The sequence below is a fragment of the Haliotis cracherodii genome, unplaced genomic scaffold (assembly GCF_022045235.1).
Source record: "Haliotis cracherodii isolate W230 unplaced genomic scaffold, xgHalCrac1.p SCAF_8, whole genome shotgun sequence".
Lineage (NCBI taxonomy): Eukaryota > Metazoa > Mollusca > Gastropoda > Lepetellida > Haliotidae > Haliotis > Haliotis cracherodii.
Genome location: NW_027266341.1, coordinates 46,997,341 through 47,015,629, shown reverse-complemented (window position 1 = coordinate 47,015,629; position 18,289 = coordinate 46,997,341). Strand labels below are relative to the sequence as shown.

The 18,289-nt window shown below is 39.7% G+C and overlaps 1 pseudogene; it reads left to right on the top strand.

Moving 5' to 3' along the window:
- Positions 1-1,196: 1,196 nt before the first annotated feature.
- On the top strand, positions 1,197-16,206 carry LOC139451017 (von Willebrand factor A domain-containing protein 7-like; annotated as a pseudogene).
- The last annotated feature ends 2,083 nt before the right edge of the window (positions 16,207-18,289 follow it).

The window sequence follows — 18,289 nt, the reverse complement described above, 5'->3', positions numbered from 1 at the left end:
GGACGCAACTCTGCACAGCTATAACGGCAATATGATTCTGTCCACTGTGTCCAAGCGAGTAGCCTACTAACAACATCATTCAGTGCGCATCCAATTAACCCTGGCTATGTCGGATAATATTGCTCACAAACAAAATCATATATTTATATCAAATGTATAAAGAATTTACTTTCAGTAGTGTGTTTGAAGTGATACCACTAAATGTTTATGGGTCATTTAGTTTTCATCTTCGCGGTAAAAACATGCACACAAAAACAAATCAATCCTCTTTGAGTGAGTGACTGTTTGTTGTTGTTGTTGTCATCGTGCTTTGACAAACAGACACAGTGGAGCAACGAGCCACTGCCTATGTGCACGATGATTCTGCAGTAACTGCAGTGGGAGTACATGTGTGGGATCAGAGGTGCGAGTGTTTTCCAGGGTTCAGTTTTCCGGGGACAGTTATCCTGATACTGCGTGTCACGGCATACAATCCTGATACATACTGAAACCTAATCCTTATTTTAGTCGGCTCTTTTCACACTTGTGACTCGCTTTGCCTCTAAATCCCACAAGGGTTACCCCCATTAATATATATTCATTGCACTGAGTGACGTATGAAGCATTATCATTTGATAGTCTCTGTTTTTATCAAGGTAAGTAGAATATAGTATGATCAGTACTTCAAAATCATTCTACAGCTGATGGACAGGCTCAAGATCGAAAGTGCATTATCGTGTTACGCCGCAGTAGTAATCCGGTTGGTCACTGATCAGTGAAACATTTCAACAACAGACGTCTTTACTTCACGAGGTACCAAGTAAACATTTTCAGTATCAACGAAACATGCATGCGAATAACATTGATATATTGCCTGAGAATGGACAGTTACGTTGAGTGGAACATGTATCGTATCACGCTTATCGAATTATTGCAACTACCCAGTAGTCATCTGATACTCACGTCATCGTCATGTAGTGCATGTCTTAGTCTGTAACGCAATAATTACCTTGCAATATGACCCCTCGAGCACCTGTTTGAACGCATAATATAAAGATCATATTTCCAAACACGGTTTTTAATCAGGATCAGCACACTTTGTTTATTCCCGTGATGTGTTTCAATATAGATAGTCATTACTTTCTTAAAACGAACAACGCCCATCAGCAGAACCGATTTAGAAGAAAGCTGCGAACTGTCGGGAGAAGACTTCTGAAAGTTATAGGTTCGACATGGCGATAAGTCCCTTACTGCTACTCCTTGCAGTACTTGTGAATATTGACGCCTTTTTTCCAAATAGGCTCACATCAACTAAGCTAGGGAATGGAACGTTAACTCACAAGGACATCACAGAGATTGGTATATTACAAGCCGTTGCTTCATACTTCGAGGATAATCCCAGAGATGGAAGTTTTATCCAAGCGGGAGAGTTGAAAGGAATTGAGGGCATAACCGCTTTGAAACTATTTCAACGTTACTACGGAGGTACGTGTTGAGAATAAAGTATGCTATGTTTGTAATGAAGGACTATATTTTCAATGGTGGACTAGGAATTAACAGTGTTAAGTGTTTAACAGTTGATAAATGCTTTGCTTTTTCATATTTTCACAAGTTTGCATCGTCATTGTAATACCAAATTACGTCAGATGCCCCAGCGACAAAATGAAACCAAGCCGCAGAGATCTGCAGACACAGGTTTGAAAACTGATATACCACCGTCGTCTGTAAATTGTTTCGTTTATGTCTCAATGCTGCCTTCAATTGTTAAAAGTCATCTCTTTCTTAACCCTAGATAACTAAGTAATATAAAGTATGGACATTTACAATGTAAGTGTATATATTCGTATCAATGTTCAGTTGGTTTAGTCAAACTGACGTAATTCGGATAAAAGGTCGGTGTAGGGTGACAGTCCCAATCTCAGAATGCCATTCATCTTCCCCTGTCGCGTGGAACAGAAGGCAGCCTATAGCTAGCAGCGCACATCATCACTACCTTCCTCGGGGTCTTCCTTGTGCTGTTAGCCAGCCCTTCCGTCTATGCATGACGACATATACAAAGGATGGAGTGGAAGAAACACCTTCTGACGACTGTGGAAAACGCTGCCGACGACATAGTGGCTAGACAAAGCAAAGTCTTGGCCTTGAGTGTGTTCACTTTCATCACAAATGGTTCAGTAGAATGAGTGTGGACTGAAATCATGGGTAATCCGCCGATGTGTCGCTCGTGGTTCTATAAGCATAATTACTCAAATTATTTGTTGACGTTCCCGTGTCTATTGGCTATTCAAATGTGGATTTTGTCGGTATCTTATATCACACTATTGCTTTCATAATGATAACATTTTCCCAGTAGTTTGTCTAGAACCCCGATGATCAATTCTAATACGACCGCCGACAGACAAGGCGACAACATGTTTGGTTTTAAACACGGAAAGTAGTATCTACCTGAACGTCTTTACTTGCATACTCATAACCCAACGGATACCGCCATCCGTTGGCTTTACCCTGTAGAGGAACCTAACCGTAATATGATTAATCAAGTTATCAGTTGTTCGAAACAAAGTAAATGTGGATGCAATACCATGTCGATACAGATACAGACCAGTTGTATTAGTATATTGACTTCATGTAGATACAGTTCAAGCGGTTCCATTGCAGTCATTTCGTTTGTTTAAGATGGGGTTTCCGGGAGCCGTTTACAGGCTGCCATCAACAGCATTGTAACAGCTAACAATCTGGTTTATTTGGATCACCTTCACGAAGCTGTATGGCACTGTAGTGGCGAAACCATCAAGGAAGGTATTACATGTGCATAGCGTTGTGGATCTAGACTATTTATTTGTATAACTTCTTTGAATGTATTTCATCTTTTAATCGAGGGGTAATTTGATTGTTGCAAATAGCTGCAATATTTCTATTGTTATGTGCATATTCCAGAATCTAAAGACATAAGGAAGGCATTTATGGATGTTTCCTTGAACTCCCGTATGTATCTACATTTCGCTAGCAACGAAGAACAACAAAATCGTTCTGATATCTGTCACTGATTGTAATTGATTACTAATACGTGTCCGTGTTCTTTCTGTAAAGCACACGAGAAAATGGCAGGCCTCCGAGATCATGCTATACAGTTGTTGAAAAGGGACAATGCCAACTTTGACTCAGCAAGGCAGCTGATTGGCCAGTTTCTCCACGTGATGCAGATGTTCTACAGCAATAGCAATTGGGTCGAGATGTTCGGAGCAGACCCCTACTACGAGCTCGGTAAATACAGTTGAACCTCGTTGTGTCGAACTCGCGGGGACCTGAAAAAAGTTCGAGTTATCCGGGGTTCGAGACTTTTGGAAAGAATTATGCTTTATTTGGATACTTGGGACTCCCAAATAAGTTCCACACGGACATAACGCAAGCATCTAGAGTTTGGTGGCACATTTTTGTCACGATACATGTGTGTAAATTATCACTGATTTCCATGGTAAAGAAAAACTGCTGGATAAGAACACAAAAGAATGCATATGTACATGATCTGTAGTTCAGATATTCAGTTCGATGTTCCAAATATCGACATATGCTTATAACATGAACACTTAATATACGATACTATATGTATAAGGTTAGTCATTTGGACATTTGTCGTTTTGAAATATAGACATTGTGCAAGAGAAGTTTGACACTACATTATACTCAAGACTAAAATATATTCAACCACGAATGACGTACAATGTAGGAATATCGAACAGATGCACTGCATGTCCACAACATCAAAGACTTGAGGTGATCTGTGGCATTGCATACTAATACATTCCTACATAAGTATCCATATGATCTGTATTGACTCACGACATGTTACATTCAGAGATTCAATGTGATAATAGCTTGTCCTAATTTAATAATACGCTGCCTTCTATTTTACAAACGAAGGTATTCGAGGAAAACCCCTGTATGCCCAAGCTCCCCAAGCCATGGCAACTTGCAGGTCGTGTGGGTAGGTGTAGATACGTGTTTTCAAAGTTATTTGAAGCAGATGCAATCTTTCTAGCACTCCAGCCGACATTAAATTTAACGAGGAAATTGATGTACTCGCTACATTTTTAATAGTTTTTACACGAAATATACGGCTTTTCCACTGGACGAGAGACCGGTCACATGACCGCGAAACTGACGTTCATTAGATTCTGAACGACACAGTTTGACGTTCACACGTTTTTCCAGAGACTGTATTTTTGAAAATTAATGATTTAAACACTGACCGACGACTCCCACATTCTTGGTAATATACCGGGGAATTCCCTAACATGAAAAAATACAAAAACGTTTTTTTCTTACATAGGGGAAAATCATAGAGACTGCATGCCCATTAACATATATCGTCGCTACGATTCATCAAAGTGAATAAAACGAAAAAAGGCAGATTAAAATTATAGACACGATTCGTGTCTGGACTGACAGTAAAAGTCTGCAGCAATCTATGAATTTACCCCAGTATGTATCTACCACCTTTTTGTAATCATCTTCAGTGATCAGATAACTGATCAATGCTGATCGCCCTAGGTTCTTCCATAACTTCGGAAATCTCTCCCGTCACGTTGATCGTGTTGACCGTTCAGTACCTGATGTAAATGTATTACGACGAGCTGTCACTGTGTCTGATTTACTGAGTTGGTTCTTAACGTAACTTTATCATCTAATGGTGATGTTATTTGAAACTACAAAAGATGTTTGTGTTGAGCAATTAGAGGATTCGCTACAAACGCTCATATTACATCTCCCTTTTTTATTCCGCGATACAGCTGGTTGATGAAATACTGAGTGTAAATATGACGTCACAAGCACTGGGTATACAACCTTGGTAATATAAAATAGTGATGTATAAATTAATTAATTAAAGTATTGGCATTCACTTTCTGTAACTTCAATGGAGTGTGAACATTTAGAGAGAGGGCCAAACTGAATGAACGTCGGATTATGCGATAGGACAGAATAAGTTCACAGTAGTGTGATTCAGACATATATGTCTTCAAATGTTTCACATGTTTGCAAGGTAAGAAAAATCAGTTACCATCATATTGCTTGACAGCATATCTGACTCTCATTTCCATAAAGTACCCTATCCGAGATAGTTTATGCTGTCAAAAGAGCAGAAGGGTTACATTTTTTGTTTTATGTAACAAACAAATTTGCTTCTGATTAACGTTCGAATGGTTCTTACCCATTTTGTTAGCATGGTTAAGTTTGTAGTGATATTAATAAAGATCTTCGATAGGTTACTTTAAATTTTGAAATAGTTAAACATGTAAAAAGGTTTAAACAACGCACAATATCGCCTGATGTAAATTAGTTGACGACAAATACCTTATGTTTCTCCTCTGTGCTCCAAACATGCTGTAATGCCTAACAATCGGTTACCCTTTCATTGTTAAGGAATCAGATGACATCGTGCGACAACACACTCATTGTCGGCCATTCCATTCTCACAAGCGGATATCGGAGCGGCCAGGACATTAAAAAACCATACAGTAGGCATTACATGTTATTATCAACCGGAATATGTTTCACGTTAATTCATTGCATAATATGTGTAAATAATATTTCGTTTTAACTTTTTAAGCATATACTGCATTAACTTCGCCACTCACATGACAAGGAACAAAAGCTGATTAAGCACCGTATTTCGCTATACATTTTGGCACTTCTCTGCCTTGCCAGGAGCGGCTGATTGTGGGTTCGAATCGCCGATTCGTCCGATGAGCCTTGGTATGACAGCAACAAACCCGTGTTTGTTAATTACAAGAAAATGTACACGTGAACAGCATGAGCGTCTTTGAGCTTCCTGCACACATTGAGAGGTGATGTATAACTGAAAAACATTTAACCCAACTCATCCATTCCTGACTTTTGAAAAACTAGGAGATCCGAGTACGACCCAGCTAGGGAAGTGCAGCCATGGTGGCCGACGCGATGCTTCAGGCAATGACTCGGCAGCCCTGGGTGGCATCAACAAGGACTCGACTCTCGCGTCTCTGTCTCCACACCACAGCCTTCACGAAGTGGCAGCTCAGGCTGCTATCAACCATACTGCCTACTTCTTCCAAGACCAAGGTATACGTACCCCCACGGTGTATATATGATTCACAGATATGGCGTCTTCTAGTTTAACGTCATGACAGCCTGCCTTAGCGACATTTATAAGCTGCGTGAAGTTACAAATTAATTTAATGTTGATTTTGTTTACGAAAGATTGTGGTGACTCCACGTATTTATTGTACGGGTAACTTCATTTCAAAACACATGTGTTGCATACCTGAGTTCCTATTTACAAGTTTCAAACTGCTGGACAAATATATAACTAACGTGTTCTGTATCAAATCAACATGTTATATCTTTTATTGGTACTTTCCTTCAATCCATTCAGAAGGGTAACGAGGAGAAGTGAATCCCTGAACCTTGTCAGGAGTTGTTTCCTTGTTGCTTAACGCCGCACTGGGCAATATTCCAGCTATTTGACGGCGGTCTGTAAATTATCTGGTCTGGACCAGACAATCCAGTGATTGATATCATGAGCATCGATCTACGCAATTGGGATCTACGACATGCATCAACCAAATCAGCGAGTCTGACCACCCGATCCCGTTAGTCGCCTTTTACGGTAAGCATGGACTGCTGAAGACCTATTCTACCGTCAGGACTTACCTAAGGTGTAAACATCAACAGCCCACATCCGTAGATGATATCTTCCCTCCTTAAACTGAAACGTATTCATTTATGGCCTTGACTGAAATAATGTTCACGTTGACGTTGAACTCTATATGCCCTCGCCTACGTTAAAGACATAATGTATATAATCTTGTAAACTCATGTTTCAGAGTGAGTGAGTGAGTGAGTGAGTATGGTGTAACGCCACTTTTAGCAATATTCCAGCAATATCACGGCGGGGGAAACCAGAAATGGGCTTCACACATTGTACACATGTCGGGAATCGAACCCGGGTCTTCTGCGTGACGAGCGAGCGCTTTAACCACTAGGCTACCCGACCGCCCCTCATGTTTCAGAATGTCTATGTGGCATTATAGTACTAGTTGGGAACAATGAAGACAGAGCTGACATATGGATTTCAACTTTTTTTCACAATACGACGTTTTGGCACAGATGCTTCAACCTGCCACGTCGAATAAAAAAAAATCATCTCTGTCCTAATCTCGATCATGTTTCCCCATTTTATATTGTAATTGTCCACTTGAATAATGCTCTTTTATTGAAGACTATGGTCTCCGTGCTGTTATTGGTAAAGAGAAATATGAACAATTCCTCCAACTCAAGTCCGGTAACTCGATGATCTTCACGATCGACACAACTGGTTCTATGAGTAACGACATAGCAGCGGTCAAGGCGCAGGTCCGGGACATCATACAGACAGCTGTGGGGACCACAGATGAACCAGCCAATTACATTGTGTCACTCTTCAATGACCCCGGTGTGTATAGGAACCCTTTGTTTAGCAATGTACAAGATTTAACATTATACTGAATGCGACAATGTGTCCCTGTACCCGTCCTGAATATGCAACTTGAGTTTCGCTGGATTATCATTGTTTTTAAATATTAGTACTCATTCATTAAAATGCATGACTATACCCTTTCTGTTAGGAAATGAAAATGATTAAAAAAATAATTATGCTTCAGAATGTTAGAAAAGGAATGTCCACCTAAAAAAGCACATGGTTGCAATATGTTTTTACAAATTGTTCAGGCTCATAATTTCAAGTTAGAACATATCTGGTCTTTGAAAGGCACAAGAAGTGATACTCATGAGAAAGAGAATTATGACTTCGTTGTTATGAGGAACGCATTCGGAGTATATACTTACTCCTACATCAGTAAGTATAAACTTATTTGTGTTCCTCATAATAAATAAGTTGACATCCATGAAAGATTTCTGGTTTAGTAGCTGTAGCATATCTACTTAAACACATGACATACCAAATCGTATTTACAACTTGAATAAAAGTTGTACGTGCTATAATTATACTCTCCAGTCAACATGACAACGGTTTTCCAGTCAGGAAACAGCACGGAAACCCTGATATATATCCAAAGCATCAGGGTACATGGCGGGGGAGACTGCCCTGAGTATATCCTGGACGGTATAGAAAAAGGTAAGTCGATACGACTGATTTATCCACGATTATTCAGTGAGGTGGGAGAAATGGGGTTCAACGTCGCTTTAAAGATTATTGCACTTATATAGCGACGTGCATGCACACGTGTGTGCAGTTTAACAGGAATACCCCGGTCAGCACAGGCAGGGTAGCAACAAGTACCATATTGTAACGTATTTTGTATGACGCGATTGGGGATCGAAACCCCAATCTTCCGCACTCCGGGAAGACGCTCTGTCCACTCTACCACGGAGGCGGTCACGATAAATTATTCAGGTTATAATATCTCCATTCATTTTGAGAAATACACGTAACCCATTATTAATAACACGAACAATACACTAAATAACCAAATGTATTCCGACATTATTGATATGGCCTCTTGCCTGTCATATTGGAATAAGCATAAATAAATTAAAATTATTGTTAACGGATGGGCGTCATATTGGACACATCAAAACATCGTTATTCCGGACCCCGTTAAATCGGAATCCCCACCTTATGGGCGCTATTGGAGGGTACTAGTTGTGTATAGACTGGAACATGACCCCATATCCACTATTCGTTTATGTCTGGAAATGTCATTCTTGGTGGGGTTTTTCCCGGAACAATAATGTCCGGTTTCACCGTATATATATATATATATATATATATATATATATATATATATATATATATAACATTTTCACGTTTTACCGTTTCCTATTGTAATGAGAACTAAAGATGAACTTTGTTCCTGTACCTCTGTCTTCCATAATGTATGAAGCTCACCCAATCCGTCATTTGACAATTCAGGTATATGATTATTCGTAGTAACTAAATGTTTAAACAAAGTACTCTCTGTCACATATAAACATATTGTACTTTAATTTATGAGTCTGTCTACAGGAGTGTCTGAATCTAGTTAAGGTAAACATACATCACGACAAAAGTGGTAAATTATACTGGGTTTTTTTAAGACGTGCTGGTTGAATGTACTGTAAAGGTCCACATACCGTAAACGTTGGTTATGAATGGCAAGAACTCTGACACCTGTGTGTGTCTTTGACATTCGGTTTTGTATAACATCAGATCTGTGCCGTCAAAATGACTAAACGTATCGATAGAACTTTGCTATTCAACCTATTTAAACAAAAGCCATTATCAGAGAATATTTGCAGTTGATGAAATCATACACTAGATCGGCCCTGCTTCGTCGGTCATGGTTTTCTGTAACTGTAAACATGACAAGCAGCATCGTTTGTTTTTCAGCGTTGTCAGTCTGTAACCCGGACTCCCAAATGTACGTGTTCACTGATGCCTCAGCTAAAGACTTCAACAGAGTAGATCGCATCCTGACGCTGTTGGACCAGAAGAAGGTGAAGATAGACTTTCTTCTCACCAGTGATTGTTCAAGGCGGCGCAGGGAAACGGAAGGTAATCAAGGTAACGTTTGAATGACTTGCATAAACAACATATATCCAACATGTATCAGATCAAATGAGTGTGTTAGTTAAATGTAAATATAGATAGAAGCGGAATAAACTCTCATAATAAAAAAAAGCGACCATGAAAATAGTGACGCCACCAGGTGTTCGCGAAAAAACGAGGTCAGCCCGCACCTGCCGCAAACCTATGGAAAGGCAAGCCTCAGACACAACCTTTTGTCAAATTTGTAAATGTCCTCCACGTGTCTGCCACTAAACAGTTTGAAAGCTTTATTGAATTATAAGATATCTCCCATAAAACAGGATTCCAGTAAAAGAGAATAGTCTCACCTGTTTACAGAATCAAATGAACGTTTGTACGAAAGCCTTTAGTTATGATGCAACTTTGGAAACATAAATTTCGTATTCTCTCGTCATTTCAATTTGTTTCTGAAAATAACGTGTTTTTGTCGATACTTCAAATATAATCTTGTTATTTCCAGTTTATTTCAAAATCACGAAACTTGGAATTTGTTTCTCGTTATTTCAATTATTTTATCAAAGTTTCTATTATCGAAGTCTCGTAAGAGAAGAAAACTCGAATTTTCGATTTTTAAAAAATAAACTTGAAATAACGAGAATCTAATTAAAATTACGAAAAACTAATCGAAGTGATGAGAAAAAACTTTAAGCAACAAAAACGTAATTTAGATAACGAGTAAATAGTTGAAGCAACGAGAAAATATTCGCAATTTCGAGTTTTTGAAATTAACTTAATATAACAAACCCGAATTTTTTAGAAAATGAACAAATCATTAAAATAACGAGAAATTTCGAGGTAAAGAAATACAGATGTTACCAAAGTGGCACCATTAGGCCTCCGTACGTGAGACAGACATTAACTTAACAAGTTTGGTTCCTCCTGTTAGACTGAGAATAAACAGACATTTCTGAATCAGTACATGTACTAACCAGAATATTTAATGGTCGGTGCCTGATCAGGGGCAACACTGTACACAGACAGAGACCAGAGAGCACCAGTGGAGTAGGAAGCTGCCAGAGTCTATGTTTCGACTCCCGAATTCGTTCCGTTTATGATGCTTTATGTCATACTGCAGGCTCGCGGGTAACAATAAAGGCTTACGACATCCATGTAGTTGATGTTTATGAACAGATATAGGATGGCATCCTTACTTTATAGGATGACCAAAACTTAATAGGAGCACATAAAACTTCATTGGACAGCAATGATTCACTTGAATCTATTTAATGGTTTACTGTTAACATTTTGAATTCCCTAGGTGTCAAGGAAACTCTACGAATTCGACGTTCTGCAAGTGGCGAGGATCTGTACAGGTCTTTAGCTGAGGCCACGGGAGGGACTGTGTACGTCACAGACAAGACAGCCATACACAGAGTGGCCGCTGTCATACGCGTGAGTTTACGAATGTTGTATATAGTGAGATATAATAATTGCGTCTGGGTAAAACAAACCAATGTCTGATAACATGAACGGCGATTCTCGTCGGGGTACAATTACACACATTAAATAAGGACATTCATATCAACCATACTATTACCCATTGTCTTCATGATCTCTTCGACGTAAAATAATCAGAGGTTAAGGGAAACATACATTTATTGATGGCGATTACTCAGAAGTGTAAGATTGAGATAAAATTTGGCCTGCCTACAAAATGTTGTGATACGTCTACTGTATGCCTGCAGTAACAATAATATTGTAGACTGTTGTTCTTCCTGTGCAGCTCTTCATTCTCACAGTTCTGTTAAACAGGAATCGGCAAAAGCCTCTTCGGTAACCATCCTCAAGAAAACAGTCCCCTCTTCAGAAACACTGAACATCAGCGTACCAGTCGATAGCACCGTGGAACGCCTCACTATCATGATCATATCGAGCGGTGAAGCCAGAGAAACAATATATAACCCGCAAGGTACACATTTAAGACATTATTTATACTTGTATTTTTTTATTATGAAGTGTAGATGTTCAGCTATCGGGTGTTAATTAAAACACCGTTGTAACCGTAAATAGCTCACTAACTGAAAATAATGCCACGCCTTGCTGAAAATCAACGTCTACTCACCATGGGTATGCTGCAAACAGGAATGACGCAAAACGAATTTGCCAGACATATAATGTTCACTGAAACACAATATCATCTCTTATGTTCACGTTATGTACAACAGGGCAACACTCATGAGTTGCCTCCAGCTGGTCGTCCACCGGGACAGTACACTGTTCACAAATGAGTCCAGGTTTCATCTGGACAGCTCTAATGGTCGTGCAATGTAAGCAGGGTCCAGAAGAACGTTTTTGTCGTCGGTTTGTGGGAGGGAGTGTAATTGTGTCGGGTGGCTTCCCAGCACATGTTGGAACACAACTCATCATTGTTAGCGGCATTTGAATGGCTCACTCTTCCGGATCAATGTCGATCGAGGTCATGTTCTACCCTTTCTGCAGATGCCAAGACGCAACGTCACCTTGCGGCAAGATAACGCCCGCTCCCCCATCCACCCCCCCCCCCCCCCCTCCCCCATCCACCCACCCGCATATGCTGCACGTGTTGTAACAGACGTTCTTTGGCAGCATATATCGAATAATGTAAGGAAATCAAGCAACGTTCATCTAAAATAAATGAACTTCTTTTTTCTGAAATAGGTACAATTCAAACAACACATCAACACAACTACACAGTGGAAAATCTGAGTTCAAGAATTAAAATGATTAAGATCGACGTAAGTGTAAATTTGTAAGCAAAAGGATATATTTGTCAAATATGGGTAATTTAACATCAATTTGTTAATGGTGATTTGCGAGGATCTGAAAATAATTGTTGCTGTCTGAAACACCTGTACGACGGTAAAATTATTCATGCATAGCCTTAATGCAAATGTATGCATATTCCCCGTCATAATCTGTTTATCACCCTCCCACTTGACGTAAGCTGCGGGTCATGAATCATTGCTTGAGCTAACGTGTCTAACCGACTGAGTAACACACTGTTACATATATCAATTTACATTCATAAGGGCATCGTTGATAAAGACATAAACTTTAAACCTATAGCTATGAAACTATTTGTGACATATCCGTCAAGTTCCCCCAAGCCGGTGGCTGGCGAATGGTCCGCCAGGATTCTAACTCCTGGGAGGTGGAGGTGACAGGTCAGAGTACCCTGGATATATCTACAACTTTTGTGAAGCTGGACCATAGCACTGGCTTTGAGTATGAGATCAGAGGACGGCCTATTGCAGGTACATAATAAATAATGTATGTTATATAATTGAGTTAAATTTTGTGTCATGGTACTTCAATGAATACATTAAATGTATTTGCGAAACAAAATCATGAGTTTTAAGTAAAGGAACATATTCTCGCCCATGGGCCAAACCTTTTTCTCGCCCATGGGCGAAATATTTCAATATCGCTATAAAATCGTTGACTTAGGTTAAAATGAGTTTAATTTTGTGTCATGATACTTCAATGAATACATTTAATGTATTTGCGAAACAAAATCATGAGTTTTAAGTAAAGGAACATATACTCGCCCATGGGCCTGACAATGGGCCAAACCTTTTTCTCACCCATGGGCGAAATATTTCAATATCGCTATAAAATCGTTGAATTAAGTTAAAATGAGTTACATTTTGTGTCATGGTACTTGAATGAATACATTAAATGTATTTGCGAAACAAAAACATGAGTTTTAAGTAAAGGAACATATTCTCGCCCATGGGCCTGCCCATGGGCCTACCCATGGGCCAGACTTCGCCCATGGGCATGTGCTTGGGGGGTCAATGATTAATTTGATATCTCAGCTAAATATGCCTTGATAAAGTTCAATACTATGCACACAGTTGTATGCATAAGTAATTATAGTATTCCTTTACATTTGTTAAAAAGTTGACACAAAATCGGCGTCTTATATGAATGCACGAGATCAATGTCAAATCGATGCAGCGGCTAATTTATATATTTTAACTGTTAACTACAGATAAAGATTATGCAAATTCATGCATTTAATTCAACTGTTGTTTCAAGCAGCATTTGTGTAAAATAATGCATGTCATTCAAATGTTGTTTCAGGTAGCCTTTATGTAAGGGAAGAGTTGACCTTGGTATTCGTGGTGACCAATAAGGGCGATGTGACGACCAACATCACTGTGTCTATTGAGGACAACCAGGGGTTTGCCCAAACACCGCATACCCTCAACTATGTAATGTCCCCGAACCAGAATGTCTCAGGGGACTTCCGGCTGGTGGCAGGGGCGACTGAGGGCGTGACAAGGTACGTTGTTCAGAGTAGAGCACTTTTCGGTGAGTAACTCTTAAAGTAGAGTTTTACGGTGACAAGAATTGTATACAACATATGTGGTACATGAGACATTTTCATTCCAGTACCGTCACCATCTCCGCTAAATCTACATCCGGCAGGGGAGATAATTTTCAGTACGAAGTGAAACATATCTCGACCGAAAGACATGTAACCCGGGTAATATATAACCTATGTTCATGTACTTCAATGTTTCTGTCTGTCAGATCATTTCATTATTTCTAATTTGTGAACAAAATAGGTAGTTTTAGATATTAAAAAGTCTGTAATGAAGTCGCAATGATGTCAAAAAGGGCACTCCATTCTGCTACTTATCCTTACACAAAAGTAGCCGCTGTCACATTAACAATTATTCAGTCATATTCTCAGATTTACATCTATGTTTATCTATTTAGCCAGTGGATAACGTCAATCCAGTATGTAACGTCACCTCGGTGAGTGGACAGTGTAACGTCACAACGCTTGACCCTTGTGTATGTCGCCAATACACCTGGACAGGAACAGCTGAGATATGGGATGAAGGATTTGGCCTGTATCTGTTATCTGCATCTGAGAAAACATTCTTGGTATACGACCCTTTCCTGGTAGGCCAAACCAGGGACAACGGTTCAATACATGCTTCTGTTCGGTATGATCTTTAGTTATCAAGTTTCATTATCTGATTCATGACCATTATGTTGGTGATCGAAGCGACTATAAAAGTAATAGTGATTTCCAATAATAATCTTCAGAAAAATGAAGTAAAAATAATTAGTTGTGGTTGACAATCAAAATGATTTCATTCCCTATTGTGTTAACAAACGCGACATGGCGAAGACATTTCTGTTCTCAGATTTGTATTTTATTCATCATTTGGGAAAATGTTTGGTCGGCAAATAGGGAAACCAAGTAAGCACATGTTGATACATTCTTAATCATGACGACATGAAAGGAACACATGGGTGCTTAACGAGAAGACATTTCTTGCGAACGTGCAGTAATGAGAGGAGAACAATTTACCAGATCATTAGATTTATATCAATGTCACGCATATTATATTGAAAAATAGTGTTTGTGTAATTCATCTGGGGAGATAACTTACAATCCAGTATACATGCCTTTTTCCTAAGAGAAAATAAAAATAAAATCTGAATTTTGTCGTATAGGTAAATGCTGCTTTTCGATAGCATTGATGATGCTATCAGTTAATATATATATACTAGGAGACCTAACGCTTTATACAAATTGGCACGTGTCATCCATGAATGTGGCATAGTTTAGTTAGTGACAACATCAGGGCTGGAATAGGGAACATATGTCATGCCATCGTTTGCATATACACGTACTTTTGATATAATGGACGCATGGCCTTGTTCTCCCCAAGTGTGGTAATGTCTCTGTAGGGGCGACTGTTGCCGACTGTTGCCACCCAGTGTCCTACATCACTGTCGACCTGGCCAGCAACACCGGACTGTGTGTATTTGATCTCCTCCCAGGACGGAACGTATCCTTAAACAGATGTGAAACAACTGCGATTACATCAACAACTGCAAAATCAATTAAGGTACATTAGACACATTAAACGTGTGTGCACTTACTGTCATAACGATTATTGTTACAATATAGAACATATTTTACTATGCTTGTTTTCTCTGGAAAGAACCACCTGATTCCTACGTGGAAGCTCTATTGTCTCTAGCATAGCATAAATAAAGAAGTGGGCAAGACAGATTTACTTTGCGCGCATAAGTAAAACATCGTATATATTGATATGTTGTTGATTTTGTCCTCACCAATGGCTTATTATATATATATAAGCCATTGATGAGGACAAAATCAACAACACGCACAGAAAAAGCCATTTTTGTGTACCAATTTATCAAATCATTCTCCAAAAAGATAATACATGTACTCAAGTAGCCTGAAACAATATTGTAACTTTATACTGTTTGTACTTAACAGTCGGTTGCCCCAGAAACTACAGGGTTACTGTCCAATAAGGAAATTGTGATCGCAGCCTCAGTCGGTGGGTGTGTCATCTTCGTGGTGATGGTGGTCGCTGCCGTCGTCATCTACAGGAGAAAGGCTTTAGGCTGTTGATGGAAGCTCAAGACGTTCATAAAGATTTGTGCTTTTCATGTATATTGTAAAACTTGGCCGTAAATTTGTAGGGTAAATTACCGACAGGTGTGCTTTTTACCTGAAAAATAAATACCGTAAACAGTAAAAAAACGAATCTCCGTAATTGCACAACTGTATAATTATTATAATGGTAAATTACCATTAGATGTCAAACTACCACGGGCCTATTACCGAAATTAAACGATGCATTGTCAAATATAAGCTTTGCACCTATCATCTAATTTTTATTAAACAAAAATAGATAAACCCATGCTATTGGTGTGTTTCCTATTTGCATTTATACTTGACTATTCGAGTATAGATGGTAAAATCACAATGCATTACACTCAATGTACACCAGTCTCACCCTGTGACCCATGCAGCCTCTAGTAACACACGCTAAGATGATGAAATGAAAGGGATGATTATAATAGAACACAAACAGAACCATGTCTGAAAATTAGGACAGGGGCGAGCGAGCAAATGTGTGAGTGAGTATGATTTACGCTGCGATATTCTAGCAATATCACGGCGGGGGACAATAGGAATGGCCTTCACACATTGTTCGCATGTGGGGATTCGAAGCCGGGCCTTCGGCGTGACGATCGAACGCTTTAACAGTTAGGCTACACCACTGCCCCACACAAGACAGGAAACGAAAATGCAAACTCATCTTCATGTACATGATCATACGTGAACATATATCTGTGTCCTAGCAGAACAAATGCCTTCAGATTTCTTGCTACCCTAAATTGGACCGAATATGTCTCAAACAATGGCGGCAATGGAATACGACGACACCACAATGCATCTGTCTTCGAGTGAAAATCTAAATTTGCAGACCACGAAAAAGCAAATGACTGTGAACCGTAAGTTTCTGGGGTCCCGCGCCGTGATATTGCTGGAATATTGCTAAAAACAGCGTAAAACCATACTCACTCACTCACTCACTGTCTTGCTGGCAGTCAGTGTCATTATAGAACATGTGGGTAGGTGGGGCACTTTACTCTGATCGCTCTGTGCAACTGTGGTTGTATCTCATGAAGCAGGGAATCCATGTATATGTAACAATGTGTTTTGATCTGGTTGTAACTACTCAACAATATAATCATGGTACAGGTCACAGATCAGACGAAGTTGGTCGTGGAGAGTAGCTGGATGTGATATCGTGTTCGGCAGCTTGGCTCCTGGGACTTTCTAGTGCCGCTACCCTAGCTGCTCCAGTTATATCACGGCGTGTCAGCTTAATGTGGGAGGAAAGCCCGAAGTGGTGCATGTCTCAGACGTTTACTACTTCGGTGAAACCCAGGATCACGGGTATGGTTGTGACAAACCTAGAAACATAATCGGGGCGAACCGGGATTCAAACCCACAACCATAGGTTTCTGGTGTGCCCAAGGGACGAAACTCTGCACAGCGAATCGCGGCGCCTTAGACGACTGGGCCACCCGTGCCCCCTAAGCACATGTGGTGTCACTTTAGGCACATGACTGTGTTCGTAACATGACTGTGTTCATTCAGCTGTGAATGGGTACCCGGTAGGATGAGATGGTAATCTGTTACATTTCTAGCGCCTCACATGCAGCTTGATTTGTATACTCCCAAGTGAACTGCGTATAAGGGAAACCGATCCATTGACCTAGGTAATAGTACTGTAGCGCCACGAGTATCAGTTGATGAAGAAGGTTAACAGACATTAAATCGTGCCGTTGTCTTTGACCGTACATACACTAACTGAATTGTACGTTAAACACAACATGGCAATGGCGTAACATCTTCCCTCTCCTCTAAGTTGCTTTGATAGTGTTCACGAAAAACGCGCGGCGCCAGCAGGATTCCTTATTGAGGGTTGACGAATGTTGTCTTCTCCGAGGGCGATATCGAAGAATCATGTGGAATTAACGGTGATATTTACTTATATCAAGGCTAAGAGTTAATCCGTTTGCGGAAGGGTGTGTCTGTGATGTGTTCAGCGTTACTCTTGTTTACTTATAAATTACAAATCAACATGGGAAAATAATGTTTATGTCCACTTAACTCGGGCGTGGGATAAGTGTATACATTTGGAAAGAATCATAATACAGTGTAAACTACACTTTTATCCAAACCCTTCACACCACAAACAGTGAATTGTTCCCTTTAACGGTGAAGTCTGAATTTGACGCGGAAGCTTAAGAGCGTCCAGTGAATTTGAATGCGAACTAAGCGCAATACATGTTGAAAATAGATATTTTTAAAACACTTATATTAGATACACTGCGTATATACAAGCGGATATCTTTAAGTAGATACTT